The sequence below is a fragment of the Schistocerca gregaria genome, chromosome 1 (assembly GCF_023897955.1).
Source record: "Schistocerca gregaria isolate iqSchGreg1 chromosome 1, iqSchGreg1.2, whole genome shotgun sequence".
Taxonomy (NCBI): Eukaryota; Metazoa; Arthropoda; class Insecta; order Orthoptera; family Acrididae; genus Schistocerca; species Schistocerca gregaria.
Window position 1 is genome coordinate 1,010,693,914 of NC_064920.1, and position 26,745 is coordinate 1,010,720,658.

Genomic DNA, 26,745 nt, shown 5'->3' on the forward strand with positions numbered 1-26,745 from the left:
AGTGTGTTTCCCCTCATCTCACCTCCATGCGTAGGTCACAAATTATCACACCTGCCTGCTAACTCATTTCTCCCTACTGCTGGAGTACCTGAAGGATCTGCCCTGACCCCTCTCCTTCACGTCCCATATACTACAGACATTCCGAAACCCACACTATCTGTCGCTGAAACACGAGTGTGCTGAGGACACAGCTCACCCAGTTACGTATCACGTCTCTCATACCTTCCTCCAGCGTCAGCTGAATTTCCTGGTCGAATACCCATGCTACCAAAGGAAACTTTAGATAAACCTTCACGAAATTCAAGCCGCCATATTTGGCTGCACCACTTAGTGATTCTGTTGTTCCGATATCTCCATCTGCAGCCAACCAACTCCTCTAACTAACTCAGTGAAGTATTAAGGTCTAAACTAGCAAGAAGAACTAACCTTAAATGCATATTTCCTCACCATTCAACATAGGGTCCGAAACTGATTAAACTACTAACAGGTCACGCTTGAGATCAAAATGCTTTAATTTCATCCATACCTATAAATGGCCCATCCATCCGCACATCACCTACGCCAATCTTGCCTGTGTCTCTGCCTTTCAAGTTTTACTAACCCCTTGAAATCTCAAGACATTCAGCCTTCCACAGCCAGTTGCCTTCGTCAACTGATCCAGTGGCCACACATTCTTCTCTTTCTGGCCTCCTCAGTCCGTCTTATATAGTGTATATGTTATATGCAGCTTTAATTTTTTTCGAGCTCGGGGATTAAACAAAGCTTATTATGACTGATTGAAGCGCATAGTATAGCGCATAGTTCACACCATTTGCTTTCTTCACATAACTTGTTTTTGTTTCTGCGTACTTCCTGTAGGTGGTAGCATCGTCTTGAAGCAAGTTATGTATTACAGTGTCAACGTAGCTTCGGAAATTAACGTAATTTTTGTTTACCTGTACTAAATTTAAACCAGAATGTGTTGTAATATGCTATAATGTGACAATATTCCCTGGACTATCTAATAAGTGATTTTTATCGTTGGGTCTACATTCGGCAACGAACAAGAGAACAGCAACGCTTGTGTTTTCACATAATAACGATAATGTAACGTTTAGCGGTACTTACATAAATATATCTATGCATTACAGTTGTGAATTTATAAATGTAATTCATCAAAGCAAACTCTGAAAACATATTAATACTGGAATAACAAATTTATTCGAGTCCTGGTGTAGTATACATGGTACATATCCTAAAATTATAACGAATCACCCCAATTTTTAAATGTCATATACAAGTCTTTATTTTGTCTCAGAACAGCGCATTGTTCACCAATAGAAACTCTTCATTCATATAATCTGAACTCAGGATTGAAGAGATTAGAGCACCTTCGAACCAGTACGTAAATTCGGAAAAACTTGTCACTGCCTCAAATCCTACATTCTTATCTCCAGCCCAGGTATCCCGTTGTGCTTTTTACACCCACATTTTACCTACCACACTCCTTCATATCTTGTCCGTTGCCTTCTGCAGGAACTTCAAATAACTCCCACTCCCCATTCCGACAAATACCCATGCTACCGACCAAATTATGCAACCCTCCTTACAAGTCACATTCTAAAGCATTCCTCCCTCGTTCTGTCCCTCATTCATTATTACATGCCTCTTAAGATTCTTCACGGTCTCATTATCACAAACACTTCTCATCCAGACCGCGAAGCATCAGTATCATATCATAGCAGCAACATCAACGTTTTCTACGTACTTTTAACTGTCACATGAATCATCTTAATAGGTACAAACGAAAAGGGCGACTAGAGGACAAAGAAACACGCAAGTAATCCTAATAAACATAGATTTGGAAGCTAATGGTTCCACCGATGCGATCACATTTCCTACGTCACCGACTTACTGATCATGTGTACCCTCATTTTCTACAACACAAGCGAATCGAGAGTTGTGATGACATAAAAAACGTATTCCCAATTGCCAATACGGTGACACTCCAGCTGTACAACGTATTGGTGACAATGAAACTTTGTGATGGACTAGGACACGAGTCCGAATTTCCTGCTTAACGCGAGCGGTCGCCTTAACCGCCTGAGCGAGCCAAGCACACCTACGGGGCCAACCCAAACTTCCATATGCCGCCGTTTATCTACGTCCTGTGCTCGTATGAATTCTGTGATTTCCGCCCAGGGAAGGACGTATTTATTAAAGGCATGAAATAGTATATTGCAGTGTCTGTACAGATTCGATGTACGATGCAATGTTCTTTTGACAAGCTTGCATGTCTGAAGGATGTTGTTGTTGTTGTCTTCAGTCCTGAGACTGGTTTGATGCAGCTCTCTATGCTAATCTATCCTGTGCAAGCTTCTTCATTCCCAGTACTTACTGCAACCTACATCCTTCTGAATCTGCTTAGTGTATTCATCTCTTGGTCTCCCTCTACGATTTTTACCCTCCACGCTGCCCTCCAATGCTAAATTTGTGATCCCTTGATGCCTCAGAACATGTCCTACCAACCAGTCCCTTCTTCGTGTCAAGTTGTGCCGCAAACTCCTCTTCTCCCCAATTCTATTCAATACCTCCTCATTAGTTATGTGATCTACCCATCTAATCTTCAGCATTCTTCTGAAGCACTACATTTCGAAAGCTTCTATTCTCTTCTTCTCCAAACTATTTATTGTCCATGTTTCACTTCCATACATGGCTATACTTCATACAAATACTTTCAGAAACATCTTCCTGACACTTAAATCTATACTCGATGTTAACAAATTTTTCTTCTTCAGAAACGCTTTCCTTGCCATTGCCAGTCTACATTTTACATCTTCTCTACTTCGACCATCATCAGTTATTTTGCTCCCCAAATAGCACAACTCCTTTACTACTTTAAGTGTCTCATTTCCTAATCTAATTCCCTCAGCATCACCCGACTTAATTCGACTACATTCCATTATCCGCGTTTTGCTTTTGTTGATGTTCATCTTATATCCTCCTTTAAAGACACTGTCCATTCCGTTCAACTACTCTTCCAAGTCCTTTGCTGTCTCTGACAAAATTACTATGTCATCGGCAAACCTCAAAGTTTTTATTTCTTCTCCATGGATTTTAATACCAACTCCGAATTTTACTTTTCTTTCCTTTACTGCTTGCCCAATATACAGATTGAATAACAACGGGAAAGAAGTTATTAGTAGATAAAAAATAGCAAAACGGTTTAGAAGAAATGTCTGTATGGTGCGAAAATTGGCAATTGATGCTAAATAGCGAAAAGTGTGAGGTCATCCGCGTGAGTGCTAAAACGAACCCGTTAAACTTCGGTTACACGATAAATCACTCAAATCTAAAGGCCGTAAATTCAACTAAATACCTAGGAATTACAGTTACGGACAACTTAAATTGGAAGGAACACACAGAAAATGTTGTAGGGAAAGGTAACTAAAGACTGCGTTTTATTGGCAGGACACTCAGAAACTGTAAATGATCTACTAAAGAATGCCTACACTACGCTTGTCCATCCTCTTTTGGGAAGGACATCATGAAAACAAAGGCGTGTTTCGTTGCGGAGAAATCTCCTCACCAAATTCCAATCACCAGCTTTCTCCTCCGAATGCGAAAATATTTTGTTAACGTCGACCTACATAGGGAGAAATGATCACCATGATAAAATAAGGGAAATCAGAGCTCGTACGGGAAGACATGGGTTTTCGTTCGTTCCGCGCGCTACACGAGATTGGAATAATACAGAATTGTGAAGGTGGTTCGATGAACCCTAAGCCAATTACTTACACGCGATTTGCAGAGTATCCATGTAGATGCAGATAGATGTAGATGAGCAAGTACTCTATAGGTCTAGACGAGTGAGTTTGCGAGTATCAAAATATGTGAAAAAATGGCTGTATCTTGAGACTGTATTGACTTAGATGATCCAATTTTTTCATCGACAAGAGATCATGGACCTTAGTACGTGACATAAATTTCAACGTTATGTGTCTGCCCATTCCTGAGACAAAGAGTTTTTAACAGACGGAGAGACAGACAGACGGACAACAAAGTGATCCTGTACGGGTTCCGTTTTTGCCGGTTGAGGTACAGAACCCTAAAAACCACGAAATCTTTATACACTAAAGAGCCAAAGAAACTAGTATTCCTGCCTAATATCATGTAGGACCCAAGCGAGCATGTGGTATGGACACGACTCATGTCTGAAGCAGTGCTGGAGGGAACCGATGCCATGAATCCTGCAAGGCTGCCCATAAATACGTAAAAGTACGAGGGAGTGGAGATCACTTCTGAACAGCATGTTGCAAGACATCCCAGATATGCTCAACAATATTAATGTCTGGAGAGTCTGGTGGCCAGCGGAAGGGTTTAAACTCAGAAGAGTGTTCCTGGAGCCACTATGTAGCAATTCTGGACTTGTGCAGTGTCGCATTGTTCGGCTGGAATTGCAAAAGACCGCCGGAATGCATAATGGACATCAATGGGTGCAGGTGACCAGCCAGGATGCTTACACACATGTCACCTGTCAGCTGCGCACTCCCCACACCATTAAAGAGCCTCCACTAGCTTAAAAAGTCCCCTGCTGACATGCACGGTCCATGGATTCATGAGGGTGTCTCCATACCCGTACACGACCATCCGCTCGATACAATTTGAAAGGAGACTCGTCCGACCAGGCAACACGTTTCCAGTCATCAACAGTCCAATGTCGGTGATGACGGGCCCAGGCGAGGCGTAAAAGTTTGTGTCGTGCAGTCAACAAGGGTACACGGGTGGACCATCGTCTCCAAAAGCCCATATCGATGATGTTTCGTTGAATGCTTCACTCTCTGACACTTCTTGATGGCCCCAGCACTGAAATCTGCAGCAATTTGCGGAATGGTTGCACTTCTGTCACGTTGAACGATTCTCTTAAGTCGTCGTTGGTCTCGTTCTTGCAGGATATTTTTTCCGGACGCATCGATGTCGGAGATTTGATGTTTTAGCAGATTCCTGATATTCACGGTATACTCGTGAAATGGTCGTATGGGAAAATCCCCACTTCTTCGCTACCTCGGAGAAGCTACGTCCCATCGCTCATGCGCTGAGTATAACACCACGTTCAGACTCATTTAAATCTTGATAAACTGCCATTGTAGCAGCAGTAACCGATCTAACAACAGCTCCAGACACTTGTCTTACATAGGCGTTGCCGACCACAGCGACGTATTCAAATGACTCTGGGCACTATGGGACTTTTCGTCTGAGGTCATCAGTCACCTAGAACTTAGAACTACTTAAACCTAACCTAAGGACATCACACACATCCATGCCCGAAGCAGGATTCGAGCCTGCGACCCTAGCGGTCGCGCGGTTCCAGACTGTAGCTCCTAGAACCGCTCGGCCGCTCGGCACAGCGCCGTATTCTGCCTGTTTACATATCTCTGTATTTGAATACGCATGCCTGTACCAGTTTCTTTGGCGCTTTAGGGTAACTGTGATGATATTCCTTATGGCGAAAGAATGGGTAAGTGATACATGTATGATGGTTACCGGCACATTTTCATCTGGCTTTAGTTAGTAGCTCTGTGCAATCTGATCATCAATGATTGGCTTCAGCTGCATTTGATGTTCCTGAAGGAATTGGTGGACTCTCTCCCTCACCAAATTGAAGCCATTATCACGGCTAGAGGCTATGTTACATTGTATTAATGTGATGTCCCCTGATTGCGCAAAACTTAAGGACAAAACTAGCCTTCGCATGATGTATCAATGCCAAGTATTTTAGATCAATGAAACTTTGACCATACACAGAAGAACTGCCACAGTATAGTACAGAAAGTAGCTGAAATACACAATGAAACGAACAGAAACAACGCTTTGATTCAAAGACAATAATTACGCTGAAGCAGCAGCGGTTTATGATGGTCCCCGGGACATTACAAAAGGCTAGATATAGTTCTTAAAAGGTTATATGTCCACTACAGACAGCAATAGATGCTCTGTAACGTGCTCCGACGTTTTCCACATACAAGGGCGTCCATACAATAGTTTGTTGGCGCGGGGAAGGAGAGGGGTGGGGGAGGGAGGTCTAGGCCTGTGCGTACGGTATATTTTTAATAATTTGGAGGACGATTGTCGACTGGTAAGTAACCACAAAAAATTTTCAGATCCAACCATGTTACAGTGTAATACCGACTTTTAAATGTTTCCTTGAAACAAAAACACCTGAATATACCATTTTTCCATTCCCTGGAATGCCTCGTTGGCGTAATTGTCGACCTGGGTGGTAAGGATTCCTTGTGCGTAGACCGCTTCATTCCTCCACCAGCACGGACGCTGGATGGCCGTTGGTGCATGCAATAAAAATGAAGTTAGGGGCGAATACACCCCTGAAACAACGCACTGCACCGTGTTCAAAGATCTGAAGGTCAGTGCGCCCATGCAACATTATGCCTCCTGGCACCAAACACCTGAAAAACCAAAACGACCATAATCGAAATGAATTAAAATTTGTGCTGCGCCCGGGACTTTTTTTGCATTTTGTTCGTTGTTAATCGTTTTGTTTGATCGTCACATGACATCCGTTAAAGTTCGTGTGTTGATCTTTCCACTCAGTTTTTTATTAGACACACCAACCAGCTCTCTGACCGAATACGCTGAGCTACCGTGCGGACTCGAACCCGGGTCTTCTTGTTTACTAGGCAGAAATGCTAACCATTACACTACCACAGCACAATGGTTAACATTGCTGCACGAACTACCTAAGCTGAGTGCCCTCCCCAACACAAACTTCAATTCATTTTTCCCTTATACACTCCTGGAAATTGAAATAAGAACACCGTGAATTCATTGTCCCAGGAAGGGGAAACTTTATTGACACATTCCTGGGGTCAGATACATCACATGATCACACTGACAGAACCACAGGCACATACACACAGGCAACAGAGCATGCACAATGTCGGCACTAGTACAGTGTATATCCACCTTTCGCAGCAATGCAGGCTGCTATTCTCCCATGGAGACGATCGTAGAGATGCTGGATGTAGTCCTGTGGAACGGCTTGCCATGCCATTTCCACCTGGCGCCTCAGTTGGACCAGCGTTCGTGCTGGACGTGCAGACCGCGTGAGACGACGCTTCATCCAGTCCCAAACATGCTCAATGGGGGACAGATCCGGAGATCTTGCTGGCCAGGGTAGTTGACTTACACCTTCTAGAGCACGTTGGGTGGCACGGGATACATGCGAAAGTGCATTGTCCTGTTGGAACAGCAAGTTCCCTTGCCGGTCTAGGAATGGTAGAACTATGGGTTCGATGACGGTTTGGAAGTACCGTGCACTATTCAGTGTCCGCTCGACGATCACCAGAGGTGTACGGCCAGTGTAGGAGATTGCTCCCCACACCATGATGCCGGGTGTTGGCGCTGTGTGCCTCGGTCGTATGCAGTCCTGATTGTGGCGCTCACCTGCACGGCGCCAAACACGCATACGACCATCATTGGCACCAAGGCAGAAGCGACTCTCATCGCTGAAGACGACACGTCTCCATTCGTCCCTCCATTCACGCCTGTCGCGACACCACTGGAGGCGGGCTGCACGATGTTGGGACGTGAGCGGAAGACGGCCTAACGGTGTGCGGGACCGTAGCCCAGCTTCATGGAGACGGTTGCGAATGGTCCTCGCCGATACCCCAGGAGCAAAAGTGTCCCTAATTTGCTGGGAAGTGGCGGTGCGGTCCCCTACGGCACTGCGTAGGATCCTACGGTCTTGTCGTGCATCCGTGCGTCGCTGCGGTCCGGTCCCAGGTCGACGGGCACGTGCACCTTCCGCCGACCACTGGCGACAACATCGATGTACTGTGGAGACCTCACGCCCCACGTGTTGAGCAATTCGGCGGTACGTCCACCCGGCCTCCCGCATGCCCACTATACGCCCTCGCTCAAAGTCCGTCAACTGCACATACGGTTCACGTCCACGCTGTCGCGGCATGCTACCAGTGTTAAAGACTGCGATGTATCTCCGTATGCCACGGCAAACTGGCTCACACTGACGGCGGCGGTGCACAAATGCTGCGCAGCTAGCGCCATTCGACGGGCAACACCGCGGTTCCTTGTGTGTCCGCTGTGCCGTGCGTGTGATCATTGCTTGTACAGCCCTCTCGCAGTGTCCGGAGCAAGTATGGTGGGTCTGACACACCGGTGTCAATGTGTTCTTTTTTTCCATTTCCAGGAGTGTATATCGTCACTGCTGCCATAGGTCCCCGATATTGGCAAGCACCCCAGCATTGGACGTAGTGGGTCATCCTTGTATCATTGGTGATCTTATAGATCTTATACTTAAATGTTTACTTGAGACATTTAAGTCACTTTTTATTATCTACGATAACTATCGAAGCAGAACAAATTTTAATCCATTTCGTCTGCTTCGATCATTGTCGTAGATAATAAAAAGAGACTTAAATATCTCAGGGAAACATTTAATTACAAAACGATCATGTTTGACAATGTTCTTGGGTGCACTGCGTGTTCCCACGCCTCGCCATATAAACATAAGACACTAGTGAGGAGCGCAGGTGGGGGAGCTCTTGGAACGAGAAGATATGCGGCAAATGGACAGTACTGCTGGTTCCCCCCGCGACTTAAATCCCATCGAGCACGTTTAGGTTCGTTGGGAAAACAAATTGCAGCACATGCACATGCTCCAACGACCAAACAGCAGTTGCCACCCGCGCGGGTGGAGGTATGAAACGCCTTACCACGAAAAACCCTTTTCAGCATTGTGGGCAGCATGGGAGCGCGTTGCAGCGCATGTAGTGCAGCTCGTGGTGGTCACATGTCCTGTTGGGAATTATGTCCTGCCTTTTGTGATGTCCGGGGGACTATCATAAATCTCAGTGAAACACGTGTGTGACCAGTCTGTTTTTCCCATCCCTGCCACATCCTTCAGCTCATGATCGGAGCTGGACCGACGGTGTCTTAAAGCGTCTTAAAATTTACCAAACACATAATAATCCGAGGGGACGAGACTGTCACTCTATGCAGTACACTCCAACAATCTCAGTTCATTAGTATGTAAGTTCCACAATTATACTGCAATTATTGGATGAGACTTTAATCATCGAATAATCAAATGTAATAAACACAGTTTTGTTAGTTGTCGGCCTGAAAAGACATCCTCTGAAACATTACTGAATGCCTTCTCCGAAAAGTTCGTCGAACAGATGGTTCGAAACCCCACTGATAATGGTAATATGTTGATCTAATGGCAACAAATAGACTTAACCTTTTTAATTATGTCCATATCGAAGCTAGTATCAGTGACGACAAAGCAGTTGTAGCTGCAACGACTAACAAAGTACAAAGGGCAACTAAAGCATGTAGAAAGATTTATGTGCTCAGCAGATTAGACAAGGAGACAGCAATGCCATATATCAGTGAGGAACTTGAAACTTTGCGCTCAGGATAGGAGTGTGTTCAGAAACGATGGCTCAAGTTTAAAAGAATAGTTGACCATGCACCTTGTGATTGGAAGGTCGCTACATACTATACAGTCACTGTTAAAAAAAAGAAAAAAGAAAAAAAACCGTCTTGAAGAAACAGAGACTACTGCACAGCAAGTTGTAAGGAAGCAAATGTGCACGGTGGTCAATTGGAATTGGTGACATGCACCCTTACTGCTGATTTGAGATTGTGAGATCGTGTGTGTTTGTGTTTACATACGAGGGTCTTTCAATAATTAATGACCCACATTTTTTTTCTCAAAACGTACCTATTGTTAAGAGTCAGAATTTGGTGAGACATCAACGTGCCTTGTCCATGTGCTATTTTTCCACAAAGTTTCCATCACGTTTTATGGCCGTACGCCAACCTTGTGGAAGAGCATGTATTCCCTGTTGGTAAAAGCTGTTGTCCTGTAGGCGCAGCCATGTTTTCACTGAATGACTGACACTCTCATCATCTTCAAAGTTTGTTCCCCGTAGAGAATCTTCAAGGGTCCCAAAAATATGGAATTCCGAGGGTGCCAGGTCTGGACTGTAGGGAGGACGAAGAAATTATGTCCAAACCAATTTGGCGATGTGTTCCTGAGTTCTCAGACTTGTGTGTGGGCGTGCATTATCGTGTTGGAGAATATTTCTGCTGAATTCTTGTCCGGTCGAACATGTCGGAAACGGTTCTTGAGTTTATTCGGAGTCTTCACGTATGCTTCTGGATTGATGGTCCCCTTGATTGATTTTGGCACCACGTCTGAAGAGAATGAGCGGTGTGAGCACTGGTATGTGGACATACATCGCCATGCAGCAGAAGAACACCTTCTGGGAATCAACCTCTGCGTTTATTGCGAATTATAGGTTTCAACTTGTTTAACATCATCAGTAGTCACTCGTTTGTTATTCAGAACCAAGCCACGGGCTTCTTCAGTATTATAATGATGAAAGCCTTCTATGAATTGCCGCTCCTGGTACACTTTCAGATAACAAAAAAACGGACTACGGAACGGTCTTCTTCTATGGTGCATACAGAGAATGGCGTGGCCATCCATAGGTCGGAACAGCGTAAAGGGAACTTATGTGATAACGTTGCAACGTACCACAGGTGAAGACAATAGTGCCATCTTACGTTGGTGAGCACAAAATGTCGCAGAGCCAACCTAAAGACAATAGGAGCAAAATTGCAGATACTTGTTGACTTACTTCGAAGTTCGTGCTTGATAGAAGGCCGTACTGAGCTGGCGCGATTGATGTGTAGTTTGATTAGTATCATGCACAGGGCTGTCTGTGTATTAGTAGTATATGATCTTTAGAAGAATTAATCATATTCACGCTGGATGTTTTGTTGTAATGAGACAGAACTGTTCAAATAAACGTAATCTTTGAACCGTGTCTGACGACTTCCTTGTTAAACTGCGACCGTAACATACTTTCCGCGAACCTGGCAGAACAGGATCCTACCACCAGTCAATTTTGCGAGTATGCTCCCATGCATGCCACACGTTAGGTCAGAATTGTAATCACCTATATTGGCTGTACCTATCTTATTCCTGACCGTCGGAGTCGCCAATTTAACGCCAAAAAAGAGACGCGTCCACATAGCGACTCACTCTCGTGCATACTACTCAACACTCGGTGCAAACCAGACCCACTGTTAAGGCAAGAAACAAGCGGTAATGCACTCTTGAAGTTACACAACAGTATATAATTTAGGAAACTGATCAAATCGCACACATATTGGATGGTCAGAAACAGCCTGAAAAGCTTGTAACGATAGACTGAACGGAGAAACAGTCGCTGAGAAAAAATTCGATACATTGCGCCGTTTCCGATTTAATTAGAACTGAAATTAGCCGGTCAGGACGTTTGCAAATTCCTGTGGCCAGATGCAATTAGTGTCAGTTGTTCTCATGGCGAAGATGATAGGGCACGAGACTGCTCAGCCTTAGACTCGGGTTCGATCCTTTCTACCATCCCACATCGAGTTTTTGTATCGCTCTCTTGTTTGATTTTATGAAAACAAAGGCAGAACACGTTTGGCGACACCGTCTCTGGCTGGCCGCTTGAATTTGCGCTCAATATTCAATGTTAGTTAACTCGAAAACGGAGCCACGTATCCTGTTATTTCTTAAGAATTATTTCTCAGCACAACCTGTCCTGCAACAAACTTACAATATTTTCAGATTGTTTCTGAGCGCCCGGTGTAAGACGACGAGGTGAAAGAAGAGGTTCATAACTTTCAGAACAGCATGGCGGCGAGCTGTTATGACATGGGCATATAAAAACTGCCACAGCGTCTACAAAAATGCATCGACAGAAATGGTGATTATGTCGAAAAATAGCCAAATGTTCAAGCTGTTAACTGATGTAAACCATTGTAGAAATAAACAGGTCTACGTACTTATAAAAAAATAGGAGACCTTACTTTTGAGATTACCCTCGTAGAATTATCTTGAAATAAATATAAAAACATCCGAATCTCACTGATTCAATAACTTAAGCTAAAACTCATTCCAGAAGAAATATTTTCGAATATGTGTACAACTGCATCTTATTCCGCTGAAAGCAAAAGAAGACAAACGCGTATTTCACGCATTAGAATTATGTTTTTCTGTAGTTGGCTATAATTCTCATGACAGGTGTTTTCCTCCAAACGTAAAAATATTTTACGGAGGCTAATGATTCGCCTATTCTTACGCTTCACTCGACTTCGTGACACCGTGTTGTCGCGACGTCCACATAAGTGTTCAGAGTGATGTCTTTCATCGTGGGCTTCTTAGCTTGTAGCAAACTCATGTTGTCCAGAGAGCTATAAGTGATCTGATACCAATACAGATAGCGTAGTGATGGATTGTGGCACGTTTACCGTGTGGCCATCTGTTGCGATATTATCAACGAAAATCGCCATTACCCTCAACAGTGATGTCACATTAGAGATACCAGCCGATAGCAGTTTCCCAGTGAGCGAATTAGAGCAGTGACGAAATCACTACGCTCGTATTTTATAGTATGTGAGTTCGAATTTCATTCTGGACAGCTTCTATTGTGAAAATTTAACATTTCTTTTCCATGCTCCGACTAGATTTTTGCGAACAATGGAAAAGCATGGCAGTTACGGCGAAATGATTGTAGGAATAATGTGAAGAAGTCGAAAAGAAATTATCGTTGGAAGGACTGAATCCGTACACAGAAACGTCAAAATAACCTTCGGTGAAATTAAAATCAAGGGTAACAACATAACGAGTGCATTAAGAATTAATAAAGAATTAATTAAGTGCATTAAGAATTAAAGCAGGGGAAATAGCAGATAAGCGGAAAGATTACACTGAAGGCCATTTTAATGGGGAGTACTTATCCGATGATTTGATAGAAGAAGAAATTGGAGTCGAAAAGGAAGACGTGAGGATGCAATATCAGAACGAGAATTTAAAAAAGCGCTGGATCGCTTGGAATCAAATGAAGCAGAAGGGACAGATATCGTTCCGTCAGAATTTCTAACATGAATGGGGGAAATGGCAACCAAACGACTATTCAGCTTGGTGCGTAGAATCTATATTTTCAGAGAATATCATCCACGCATTTCCGGAAATAGAAAAGGCAGGTAAGTGCGAAAACTGTGGCACAGTCTGCTTAAAAGCTCGTGCATCCAAGCTTCTGAAATGAATAATACGCAGAAGAACGGAAAAGAAAATCGAGGATTTGTTAGCTGGCGATCAGTTTGGCTTGAGGAAAGGTAAAGGCACCAGTGAGGCAGTTCTGACTTTTCTATTGATAATGGAAGCAAGACTGAAGAAAAATCAAAACACGCTAGTACGATCTGTCGATCTAGAAAAGGCGTTTGACAATGTAATATGTGCAAGACGATCGAAATTCTGAGAAAACACGCAATAAGCTCCATGGATATAGGGGTGCTATACGATACGTACAAGGATAAAGAGGGAACAATGACTGGAAGACCTAGAACGATATGCTCGAATAAAAAATGAAGTAAAACAGGGATACACTCCTTCGCCCCTACTGTTCGATCTAAACATCGAAGAAGCAATGTAGGAAATAAAACAAAGGCTCAAGAGTGGGATTAACATTCGGGATAAAAGTAAATCAATGATAAGATTCGCTGATGACATTGCTATCCTCAGTGAAAGAAAAGAAGAATTACATGAAGGGTCGGATGGTATGAACAGTCTAATGAGTACAGAATATGGATTGAGAGTAAACCGGCGAAAGAGAAAATAATGAGAATAGCGAAACACTTAACAAAATTAGTCGTCTCGAAGTAGACGCAGTTAAGGAATTCTTTTACCTTGGAAACGGAGTAACCCATGACGTACGATGCAAGGAGGATATAAAAGGTAAACTACCGTAGGCAAAGGGTTCATTCCTGGCCAAGACGAGTTTACTTGTATCAAACATACGCCTTAGTTTGAGGAAGAAATATCTGAGAATGTACATTTGGAGCACAGCATTGTATGGTAGTGAATCAAGGACAGCGGGAAAACAGGAGCAGAAAAAATTAGACACTGACAAGATGATAGGACATGTGTTACGGCATCCGGGAATAACGGTCATGGGACTATAGGGGACTGTAGAGGGGGGGAAAAATTGAGAAAGACAGATTAGAATATATCCAACCTGCCAGGGTAGCCGAGAGCGCTAACGCGCTGCTTCCTAGACTCTGGTAGGCGCGCCGGCGCCGGTTCAAATCCGTTCGGCGGATTAACGACGAGGGCCGGTGTGCTGGCCAGCCTGGATGTGGTTTTAGGCGGTTTTCCACATCCCGCTAGGTGAATACAGGGCTGATCCCCACGTTATGCCTCAGTTACAAGCGTCGCAGATATTTGAAACACATCTGCACAATTTCACGATTTACACTAGATGCAGACAGTTGGGGTACACTGATTCCATCCTGGGGGGTACGGGTTGGTGGCAGGAAGGGCATCCGGCCATCCCTAAAACTAACATTGCCAAATCCGCTGTAACCACGCTGACCCTGCGATCGCTGCGGGACTATGGCGTAAGCGAAAGAAAAAAAGACAGATTAGAATATATCCAGAGAATAACTGAGGATATAGGAAGCAAGTGGTACTCTGAGATGAAGAAGCTGGTCAGGAGAGAAATTTGTGGCAGGGTGCATCAGACCAGCCAGAACACTGATAACTTAAAAAAAAGAAAAAATTAAAGTCTACCAAGAACATTACGTATGAATCTAAAAGTCGGATGCTTGTAAATAAGAATCCCATGATCCTGAATTGCACAAGGAAGGTGGTTCAATATAGCGCATAGTCAAAAACAAATCAAAATATGAACCTTAGTTTGGCATCAGTAACTCCATACCACTGGTGGATAAAATTAAAGATATGCCAGTGTCATCCACTTTCAAAATCGCCCCACTTCATGTCCATAGCCAGTTTACAAATTCACCTACCGATGAGTGTATAACAGTGATCTGCACCTAAATTGATGTCAAACTGCAGTTATCTGAGCTTGCCGGACGAACTTCATATTGTAATTGGTCAAAAAATGGTGAAATGAAATTTTTGCCAAGTCTGGGCCCACACGTATCTATTACAATAGAAGTCTCATATTTCTAGAAAAGAAGAAAGTGAACTATTTGAAAATTTGTGCAAAAGCCGATATTTTAAAACCCTAGCGTAATCCGGACATTGACAGTTTGATCAGAAATTCGAGTTTGCTTTGTTTTCCCTTATACTTTATTCATCCAGTTTACTGTCGAGCTAAACAATACCGTGAAATACAGCAGAAATCGGTAAGTTAGATGCCATATTAGCGAAATATCTAAGTTCGTGTAATTTACAAAATAGAACGTCAAACACAATGCAGATATCTGTTGTACAAAATTGTTCTGTATTCAATATTAACTTCGTAATTTTATATCTCATATAGGTAAAAAGACGAGGTCTAGTAGAAATCCTTGGGTAACAGAAGAAATATTGAATTTAATTGATGAAAGGAGAAAATGTAAAAATGCAGTAAATGAAGCAGGCAAAAAGGAATACAAACGTCTCAAAAATGAGATCGACAGGAAGTGCAAAATGGCTAAGCAGGGATGGCTAGAGGACAAATGTAAGGATGTAGAGGCTTATCTCACTAGGGGTAAGATAGATACTGCCTACAGGAAAATTAAAGAGACCTTTGGAGATACGAGAACCACTTGTATAAACATCAAGAGCTCAGATGGAAACCCAGTTCTAAGCAAAGAAGGGAAAGCAAAAAGGTGGAAGGAGTATATGAACATCAACAAAAGCAAAACGAGGATAATGGAATGTAGTCGAATTGAGTCGGGTGATGCTGAGGGAATTAGATTGGGAAATGAGACACTTAAAGTAGCAAACGAGTTTTGCTATTTGGGGAGCAAAATAACTGATGATGGTCGAAGTAGAGAGGATATAAAATGTAGACTGGCAATGGGAAGGAAAAAGTTTCTGAAGAAGAGAAATTTGTTAACATTGAATATAGATTTAAGTGTCAGGAAGTCAATTCTGAAAGTGAAAGTGAAAGTGAAAGAGGAAGTGAAACATGGACGATAAATAGTTTGGACAAGAAGAGAATAGAAGCTTTTGAAATGTGGTGCTACAGAAGAATGCTGAAGATTAGATGGGTAGATCACATAACTAATGAGGAAGCATTGAATAGGATTGGGGAGAAGAGAAGTTTGTGGCACAACTTGACCAGAAGAAGGGATGGGTTGGTAGGACATGTTCTGAGTCATCAAGGGATCACCAATTTAGTATTGGAGGGTAGTGTGGAGGATAAAAATCGTAGAGGGAGACCAAGAGATGAATACACTAAGCAGATTCAGAAGGATGTAGGTTGCAGTAGGTACTGGGAGATGAAGAAGCTTGCACAGGATAGAGTAGCATGGAGAGCTGCATCAAACCAGTCTCAGGACTGAAGACCACAACAACAACAATGGTATGAGGCACCTAATGTCTCTCTCTGTCCCAAGGTACTTTATCTGCGGATGTGACAGTCTACTGTCACCTGATGACAGCTTAAGGAGACACAAGGTTGCTACATAGAAGGTTGGGCCAATGTGTTCGCCAGCGATCGGGCGCTTCCGTGTGACGTCACAGTCGAGAAGCGTCAGCAGCGCGAGACGTTCGCATACGGCACTACTGCGCTTAAACTAACATTAATTTACGAAAAGTGAAGGGCAATATAGTGAATTATTGATTCGATTGAAGCTTACCAATACAGGGACTGAATGTTAATACCTGCTACGACTGTGAAACTCTTATATTGTCTCTCTGGTAATGACAAAAGTAAAACCACAGATTTGTGACTCCTCCTCAATTTACATTCTATTACTCAATATTTTTTTTGTTAGATAACAACAATCTGGTACGCTTCAGTCCCTTTTTATATATTTTACAATTTTTAATAGTACTGAAAACGCAACAATTACAAAAGCTTCCAGTTTACTAAACACATTTTGTGCATCACAGTCGGCAATAGTGTGTACCATCTTTTGCATGCAGGTATTAAGCAGCAACCGTACGTCTAGTTAGTTGAGACATTACTACACGTAATGATACAGAAGCCCGGTTTAATGAACTCACATTCAAAAATTTTAAGAAGAATTTAAATACCTTAATCAGATCTGGAGGGGACTGCAGAAGCTCTCCACCTGTATGCTGCTGCTGTTTGGCCCTCTGTGCCTTTGCAGATGTTTTGAAGTGCCTTATCCAGATGAAGGTTCTGGTTTTAGCGTACACTTTGATGACCTCTTGAGGAATAGTTAGCAACTTCCCAATTAAAAGTCTCGTCAGGTTTCTGATCACATTGCCGTCTTTACACAGACTGCTGCCATGAAAATTTAAAGAAAGCACCTCTAACTGCTCAACAACATCAAACCACTCATCTGAAGGAATGATTAAGCCACAACGAGACAGTTTCTCAATCCACCCAGAACTTGCACGGTCTTTCGACACTTCGAGTGTCTTACGACTAGGATGACCAAGTGATTTGTCAATGGAGGCGCACCTGGAGGCAATACATCCAGCGATGTAGCGGAGACCTTCTAGAGAACACTTTGTATCTTCTATCAAAGGTGTAACAATTAAGTCATGTAGTGTAATGTCCCTCATTTGTTGATCACCTTCTATCATTGACAACGCTTCCTCAATGCCCGGCACAAGTCCTGTAAACAGGTTGGAGGTCAAATAATTTGTATTGGTTTCCGCTGAGACTGGACAAGAACTGCGTAACTGAATGTCAGCAATACTTTTGTTCATAACTAAAATACGCAAACGGCTTTTAAATTCCACTGGTAATGGATGATCATAGGTTCTGCCAATTGCTCTTATCTGGCAAAATAAGTTTTCAAGGCAGTCTTGGTTGAACCTTGAGGTCAATACATACTTCAAACCGTAGCCATGTTTTAAATCCGAAAAGCAACCTAGCAGTGACCGAATCGAGGTGAGTAATCCCTTTTGGAAAGGAAGTAAAGTTTTATGATTTCCCACTCTCATTTTTTCACAGACGGAGCAGAATCTGCGAAGAACTTCCTCCTGCGTTTCCTTACACAATCCTAAAGCACTTGAAATTGGTCGTTTGCTGACAGGTACCCTCGAATTCATAACATCAAAAGTGTTGTTATCAATTTGAAGAATTCTGCCGTGTCTTCTTCTTCAGGCATTACAAAAGAAATTGCTTCTGATACAGTGTTGAAAAAGAGTTGGCAAGCAAGACGAACGCGCTGTCGTCTCTTCCACAAATTGTCAGATGATGAGCAGTAAGCTTAGGGCACAGTTTCAGTTCTCCATTATCTTTCGACAATAGCTGCCCGATTACGCGCTTTGTTTTCGTTCTTCCGTCACTTAATTAGAAACCATCATCTAAAAGGTGGTTTCTGAGAAGTTTCACCACATGTGGTACATCAGCAAATATCCAAATACGTTTCGTTTCATCATCTGGGTTGGTGAAGCACGTGTTTGTGTAGTCGATGTGGAATTCCTTCCACACTTTCCCATTCTTACCCCCCCCCCCCCCCCCCCCCAAATCAGACACTACGACAAATCCCACTTGCTGCGTCTCTCTGACGATACTGATCAGTAAATCCCGATTCGTCGTAGTATCAAAGTTATAATATACGGGCTGCTTTCAAGTTCCACACAAACCACGTGTAGTAACAACCTGTACCTGGCTATGTGGTCCGTATAAGGTGTCAGTTTCTTGGTCGTAGCATATGCGACTGTCCACATTCATTTCGTCAAAGCTTAACACGCATAGCTTCTCTGACTTAAGTTTGTTGCTTACTTATTCATGAAGTACAATACATCAGTCAAAATTCCGGGAACACAACGAAAAGAATTGGATATCCATCGTTTCAACGTAGAAAATCCAGGTAATGGTATACCCATTATATTTCTTAAATAAATATATGTTTTTTTCTGGGCAGAGAGCGCAGAAGCAAGGCTTTGCTTATTTCTTCCTGGGTCCAATGGGTGCTCTTCTTTGATTTCAAGAGACATTCAATTTGTGCGTTTGTAAACACTTTTTTTTTTTTAACTTGGTGTACTTTAGTTGCCACTTTAGTACTTCGTTGATTCTGAAGGCTTTGGCATATCTTTCTCTGTCTACTTAATGAACGAGCCAGTAATTTCTTTCTCGTTCTCAGCGTGTTGCTTTCATCTATCAAATGCTTATTTTTTTCTGTCTGAAGCGATACTTCCTTATGAAGCCTCTTCATTTCATCCTCGATGCGGCCTTTTTCAGTTTCTGTGCTTTAATCCACTTTTTTTTTCTTCGGTGACAGTGAAGCTAGTCTGTTAAGTGCACGTTTACGGTGTTTCACGATCTTTCCTTCTGTCATTTCTATCTTGGACAGAAGACGAAGCAGCAGCAGCTGCTGCAGATGTGGCTTTTATGAGGTGCAATGAAGGAACTGCAGTCGGCTTTAAGATCTTCTTTGGCGGAAGTTTCATTAATTCAGCTTGGAGATTCCGTAAATAATCGTCTTCTTTAAAATGTACGCTACAGATAGTAGCATTTTTAGTGTTAATACTATCACTTCTTCTACAGAGCTGAACCCACCGAGCACATGTTTCAGGATCTTTCGGAAACTTATAGGAAATACTACTCCCTTTAGTCTTCTGATTGTAGTTTCACACACAGCCACGACACAATTCGGCATTTTTAAAGTGTCGCAGAAAGAATAAACTCGATTCAACACGACAACAAACAGTAAAAACACAAAACTTACTTGCTTCAACGCATAAGAAAGCGCGCGAACTGAGCGGAGTTTCTCGACGCCGACGTCATGCGCAGTACGACGAAAAATGTCTGTTCTGCGCACGCATTCTGCTCTCCCCCCCCCCCCCCCCCTGAAGAAGACAAACCTTTAATGAGGAAATGAAAATTACTGAAGAACAACAGTAACATGTTCCTTTTTCGAACACAGCATTTTAAGCTTGCTTAAAATTTCAGTGATTAATTCTCACTATAGGAGCATTCGGCTAGTGTAAAACTGAATACAGTGTTAAGTCTAATGGAAACAAGTGCGTATATATTTTCAAGCATTTTTGACTCCGTTATCATTACTACAAATATCGTAGTAAACGTCACACAGGTCGCAACTGATGAAATAAATACTACTGTAGAAAAACGTACCTTCTTTGAAACTGTCAACGTGAAAGCAAACCAGGGAACAGACCGAAATATTTTGTGATTACGATGTAATTGACGTGATTAGAGTAACAATTCTTTTTAGTTTTCTTTATTTAATCGGACGACAATTGCTGGTCTCAGTTACACAATTACTAGTCCCAAATGGAATCTAAAGCCATATTCATGTTAAGTGGCATAGAAGCATCGTAACACAAGATCTTATGATGGCTGAAGACAGGGCCGATTCGAGAAAATTTTCCACGCAAGCGAAATATCATTTGGCACCACCAGCCCTTCCCTCCCCCCCCCCCCCCCCTATTGATTGCCGTTCCTTGGGCTCTTGGTAATACCTTTAAAAATTAATCTAAATCTAGTAACGTGGAAATGGGTCGTATTCGCTACTAATTGTGATACACCCTGTGTACAAATTTTTCACATGAGCTTCTATGACGCCCCTCTCAGCTTGGTACCCCAAGTGGATTCTTGGCTCTCTTGGCTCTTAAACCAGCCCTGCGTGTAGACAGTAGAGTGCAGGTGACACTGGTAATTGTGTAAACAGAATCTGACACCCTTCCGTTTAAATAAGAGACAACGAAATATTATTATATCGTAAATTAAATACACTATTTTAAAAACCAAATATCCACTCAACGTACTACATCTCTCATCTTTTTCAGTAACGAACGAGAACGTAATCTGATAAGCAACAAAACTGTTGGATCTAATATATGAAAGCAAGCTGCTATTCTTATAGTAATGTGTGTTAGAAACTAATGGCAGTTATTTACTGAAATATTCTTTCTGCTCATAACGGGACATTTTAATCTATAGTCACAAATGCACCTTGGATCTCTTGAAGTTTTTGATTTAAGCTTCTGTGCTGAGAGATAGCAGTTGTTTATGGTCACGAACGTTTGACAACACGGATAGGACGTCTCTGTGTAGTAACACCTCTGGAAATATGGCTCCTGGAGCTAAGTCAAGGCAACAAAATGTTTCTTAAAATTTATTGCAGTAACACATAGGTGAGTTCGACATTTAACTTATTTTTTATATATATTGGAACCATCAATATTGAGAGCGCATCGTTACAAAATGGATTCTTTAAGGTACGTTCTCTATACATATTTTTTATTAATGACAATTGTGACATGAACTTGCGACCTACTGTAATTACGTTATGGTCTAAGTAAACCATGAAAACTTCAGTTTTCTGCCGGAATGTGGAGACACGCGAGTTTCATGATAATGTTATTTTCACGTGAGTGCAATAGCAGTGACACTGAAACTGGTCCACAGCTATTTATCGCAACTTTCTGTGACAGAGAATATGTGATTTCGTGTAATGCAATGATTTCGCCATATAAATTACGTTTATATCTTTTTCTGGTGATGTAGGAGTTTCAAGTTCAATTCAAAAGTTGCCTGAGCAATAAACTGGTACTTTTTAGAAATACTATGAATTATGTTGCTGCCCTAACGAAATTATCGACGTTAAGTAAATGGTAAGCTGTGTTAGAAAATTCATGTTAAAACTTGTGGGTTCGTTTCGTAGTTTGAGGCCACATTGAATGGTGCTAATTTGGACTGCGGTTCGTTGTTTTGGATTAAGGATGATACTCGTGGTCACTGATAACTAAAACCCTATGCTGTGATCATAATGAGAAGAAAGCTCGGTTGATCCATCGATTTATTTTTTGTACTGCTCACGCTGTCCTGCAAGCCTTTTCAATGTATGATCTACTTGAATTTAGCAGCTTCCTCCATTATAGGCTGTAACTGAACTACCGCCAAATCAGAAAATACTCGAAGAGCTTTGTACTGAGCGAGAGAGTCGTATTTCAGCATCCATACTTAGGCCTAAACTTGTTTTCCCTTGAAATTGCGCTGAATTTGATTTTAGAGATTGAAGAGTTGCTAACGCAGAGAGAAGCATGTTCATAGTTGGTGCTCATCTCGCAGTCTGATAGCTGTAAGGATTCCACAAAGAATACATTTACATAAGCTGTTGTATATTAAGAGTGTATTTTCATGAAACTGCCTCTAGCGCGAGCAAAAATCTTTGGTGAGAGCTGCGATCCTCAAGTATTTCGGAAACATTACAGCTAACTATTGATAGCATGGTGATGGTGTACAGAAAAATGAAAAGAAATGTATTCATCTCTCCTGCACCTGAAACTATAAACTTTAAATGAGGAAAAACTATCAGTCTATGTGAATTTTGATATCTGTAAGTCTGATAACAAATAAAAAATAGTTTAAGATAAATGGTATCTATTACAACTAAATAATTTTGATAGTTTTCAGAACAACCAATTCGTTGCGCGTAAACTAAGGAAAGTTAAACAATTTTACCGTTGTATGATAATTATGATAATATTCGTAACAAATACTTAAAAAATAATATTTCTCTGATTTTTAATTTCTCGCTTTATTAACTGCAGACATCTATTTGAGGCTTAGTCGTATCTCCGTATTTTTTATATCCGGAAAGTTGTCTACATACAGTATTCATATTCAGCAGTACAATGAGTTTAACGTGGAATCCGGGCCACAGATCGCCTCTTAAAATCTGAACGTGCGAAACTGCTTTGTCGGATCAGTCATAAAACGCCTTATCGTTGAATTACGAGGAGTAATTAGATTACTTGTATCTCTGTAAGAAAAGAATTAAGACATTAGCACGAGGGAAAGCATGCCTTGTTTGAATTTTTCAGAAAAAGAGATACACGACTTAATAATTTAGCGTTTTCTAAAGCCAACAATAGAAATATTCTTTTTCTTCTGTTTATCTCGTCTAGTAAGGAGTCCACTTTTTCAACATCTGGTAGTTTCATTTTATTGTTTAACTTTGTGGCCAGATGCCCCTTCTAATGCCACAGTCGTCAGGGCAACCAAAGGCAGGCGAAGCGCTAGGATTTCCGGGTCCCGGATAGCGTTCGTAGCCCATTCCCCCAAATTTTTTTATTTCGAATTTTGCGTAAAGTAGAAAACTTTAATGCTAGAAAAATCAAACAACTTTTTTTAATGAAATTATACCTAATTTCTTTTTTTAGATGCGAACTCCTTTTATAATCCAGGTGTAATTTAATGAGCCATGAGCCCGTTAACTATGAGTTCATTGGGTCATAGTTATTGGAACTATCCGCTCGTGCTATATTGTAGTTCTCAAACGTTTCTTGACTCTTGCATTGAGTTGCCAGCAATGTTGGTACTACAATCGGGAAACCCACAAAAACCCAATCTTAAGATGATGGCGGGAAGGGTCTTCAAACACCTGGAAATATTAATCTAAGCATCACTACCGAGCATAATACTTGTATAAATATACGGTATTTGAAAAGAACAAAGTACAAGTTATTTACATACTCTCCTTAATTAATTCTTTTGTGCTTTTGGGGATCAATATGAAGACTTGCCAGATTTCTCGCCAGACTTAATTAAAAAATAGCAAGAACAAATTTTGCAGAATGCTTCTCCATCTGTGTCGTATCTTTTTTGAAGGGCAATATTTCCCCGGCTGAAAGAGCACTTGCGTTTCGCTTTTGGCACTACAAACCATTGAGAACTCACACAATATGATAACACATCGCACTGCAACGGTAAACGAATTTATGAAACTCACCCAAGTTACTCAACAATATAAATAAGTGAATAATGGTTGTCATATGCGTTGCCAACTGTAATCAAATGAACTAGATATTAGTATGAGAGTAAGCCGCTGTGGTTGCTTATATTTTATGTATTAATACTTGTTAATATACTGAGATAGTAGAATATAAATCTTCGATTCTCTTACTTGAAAATGGGGTCAGCGTCCCGGTTGAGCCTTTTTGGGCCACCGGGGCAAAGAGTGAAAAATCGGGACTTTCCGAGTAGTAGGAAAATATGGCAACCTTTCTCTTGCACGAACACCGAATGACCGCTCTTCTTGGGCGACAGTAACAGGCAAAATGCAGAAAATCTGTAAGGCCACCGTTATATAGAGCGATCCATTTAACCTTGAACTACTTCGGTGGGTCATATTTTCGTTCCGTAAGCTCTTAGAAACTGGAAAGTTATTTTAATGATCTCAGTAGCTCTGAGAGAAAAAAAGAGTACCGCCCGTTGCTTGCAAGTTGTCTGTTTCTGCGCGTGACTTTCTTGGGTATAATGCTGCGCTTGCTCGGCTCGTGTTACGGAGCCACGTCGCTCGCGGTTAGTGAAGTCTGTGAATATGTAGTCCTGACCGTGTGACAATAACGAGCAAATTAGTGATTCGTTTGCAGGTCGTAGGTGGCAGAAACATCAGTACACTTTCCGACAGCGGGTTTTTATTGTGAGAACATACTGGAAGCGTTACAACACAAGTGGCATCCTGGAGAGAATTCAGCGTGCGCGATGTTCCAGTTTTATCGATTGTAAGGAAGCTGGAGCCAACTGGCTTGCTTTTCTAAACAGTGACACTCGTAAACATAGATAATCATTTTTTTCTGTGATACAACCGTAGACACTACAGTTTATATGGGCATTCTCGATACATTTATAGAGAAACTGGATGACGTCGAATTGACAGAAGGTTATTTCCATCAAGATGCAGCAACGTGTCACACGTCTAACATTTTCATGCAACTTGTAACCAGTTTCGGGGTTACAAGAATAGATTAAGAACTGCGTGAGACCGTTACACACGAAATAAGAAACATTGACGAGGATACATTTCACAGACCGTTGCAGAATATTGTGGAACGGGTACAGTTGTACATGAATGCTGGTGGAGGGAACTTCCAACAGTGGAACCGCGCGACCGCTGCGGTCGCAGGTTCGAATCCTGCCTCGGGCATGGATGTGTGTGATGTCCTTAGGTTAGTTAGGTTTAAGTAGTTCTAAGTTCTAGGGGACTGATGACCTCAGAAGTTAAGTCCCATAGTGCTCGGAGCAATTTGAACCATTTTTGAACTTCCAGCAGTTGCTGTGAGAACTTTGTATGTTTTTATGTAACCTCCCAATTGTGTATTATCATCTCTCAAAATTGATATGGACCGCTCTGTATTTGCAAACATGCTACTAAAACTGTATTTATGAATATCACTCGGAATGCTCAAAGGGGGGAGTGACTCAGATCCAAAATTAACAGCATCATTCTTTTCACAACTGAAAAAATTCTTCGTTCGAATCCTGCTTTTTAGCGTCTGACATGCAAAAGAGTAGTATTTTGCATTGATTTAAACAATCCCAAAGGTTCAGTGAGGGTCTCCACCACTCAAGCCTTTTGTACAAAGTCATAGGTGGAGATTTGAAAACTTGCGTTCAGTTTCTATGTAGTTAGTCAAGGGGCCGTAGTTTTTTTGTCTCGCTTAAACACCTGTCTCCTAACCCCAACCCCTATGCAAGGGAGGGACGTCGTGTGCGCCATCTTTGTGTGACGCGTGTAAACGTTTTTCTGTGTCTTTCCGTTTTTTAAATGTTTGTGTATTGTATGCCCTGAGGCATAACTGGGGGACCAGCCCAGCGTTTGCCTCAAGGAGCGAGAGAAACCGCCGAAAAATCACTCTTAGGCTGGCTGCTGTATCAGCTCATGGCTGTTAATCCGCCGCGAGGATGCTGTCTCGATCGGACGCACTTCCTTGTCTTCGCAATTAACGTGCTGCGAGTTCCGCTATACGAATAGGCCAAATCGAACGACAATAACGCTATCGCTAATCTGTAAGAAAAAATCGCGTAAGTACATCGTGGAAACAGAGCCGTTGCTCATAAAAAATGTCAAAACGACGTGAAAATTGGTGTAAAATCGAAATGCATATATCTTTATGAAATAATATGATGGCGGAGGTTGAACAAATTACCAGCTGCAGTCTGTTACTATGTGGTTGCAAAAAATTTGTTCAGTGGTTGACAAAGACAAGCAATCGAAATTAGCTAATCTTACGATTAAATTAAAATCACGTTACAACCTACTACGGACCATGTTTACGTTTATTTCCTTAACACTCTCCCTATGAATCTGATAGGCGACCACGTGGCAATCGGATTTTTGTATTTTTTCATATTTACAGTACTTGAATAATTCAGAACTCAATCAGTAAAAGCAGTTCGATAAAACTTTCAAAAATTTTCGAGAAAATCGACTTTGAAGTTTTCCTAGCGTCTGTAACATGCTAAAGCAAGGTCACTCTTTCTCAAGAGGTCATGTGGCTATGTGGCACACGTTCGATGCCAAGCCCCTCCAAAACTTTAAACAAAGGTGCATGTTCCATGAACACTTCCAAGAAGGGTAAGATAAATAGGTATCAAAATAATTAAATCTGAAATGTTTTTTTTTAATTTAAAGAATCTGTTATAAAAGCTCAGGAAGAATTTATATTTGCTATGAAAACTGGATTTTTGTGTGCTATATGACATTGTAAGGAAGAAGGTGTGCATTTTCCGTAAAAATAGCAAGTAGATATCTGTTACTTAGCATATATGTCAGGGATTTTATATTTTAATCTCGTATGTACCAGAATTGAACGAAAAAAGTATTGACCGAAACGAGACTCGAAGCAGCGTTTACAGTCTCAAGCGCTACTGCTTTTTTATGTACTTTAAAATTCGCGGAATTGCTAGCAGGATATGCATCTCTGTTTAAAATTCAATATCAGCCGGGAACCCATAAACCCTACCTAGCAGGCAAGCA

At 41.8% G+C, this 26,745-nt stretch overlaps 2 protein-coding genes across 2 annotated transcripts in view; one reads left to right on the plus strand and one right to left on the minus strand.

The window, feature by feature from the left end:
* Positions 1-26,745, minus strand: part of LOC126278688 (mitogen-activated protein kinase kinase kinase 15) — a 281,737-nt gene that overhangs the window by 199,751 nt on the left and 55,241 nt on the right. The window lies entirely within an intron of this gene.
* The window catches only part of LOC126278723 (translation initiation factor IF-2-like), a 272,301-nt gene continuing 266,530 nt past the window's right edge, over positions 20,975-26,745 (plus strand). Inside the window, exon 1 of the mRNA XM_049978999.1 lies at positions 20,975-21,115. The gene's annotated coding sequence lies outside the window, so the exon portion shown is untranslated. The remainder of the gene's footprint in view (positions 21,116-26,745) is intronic.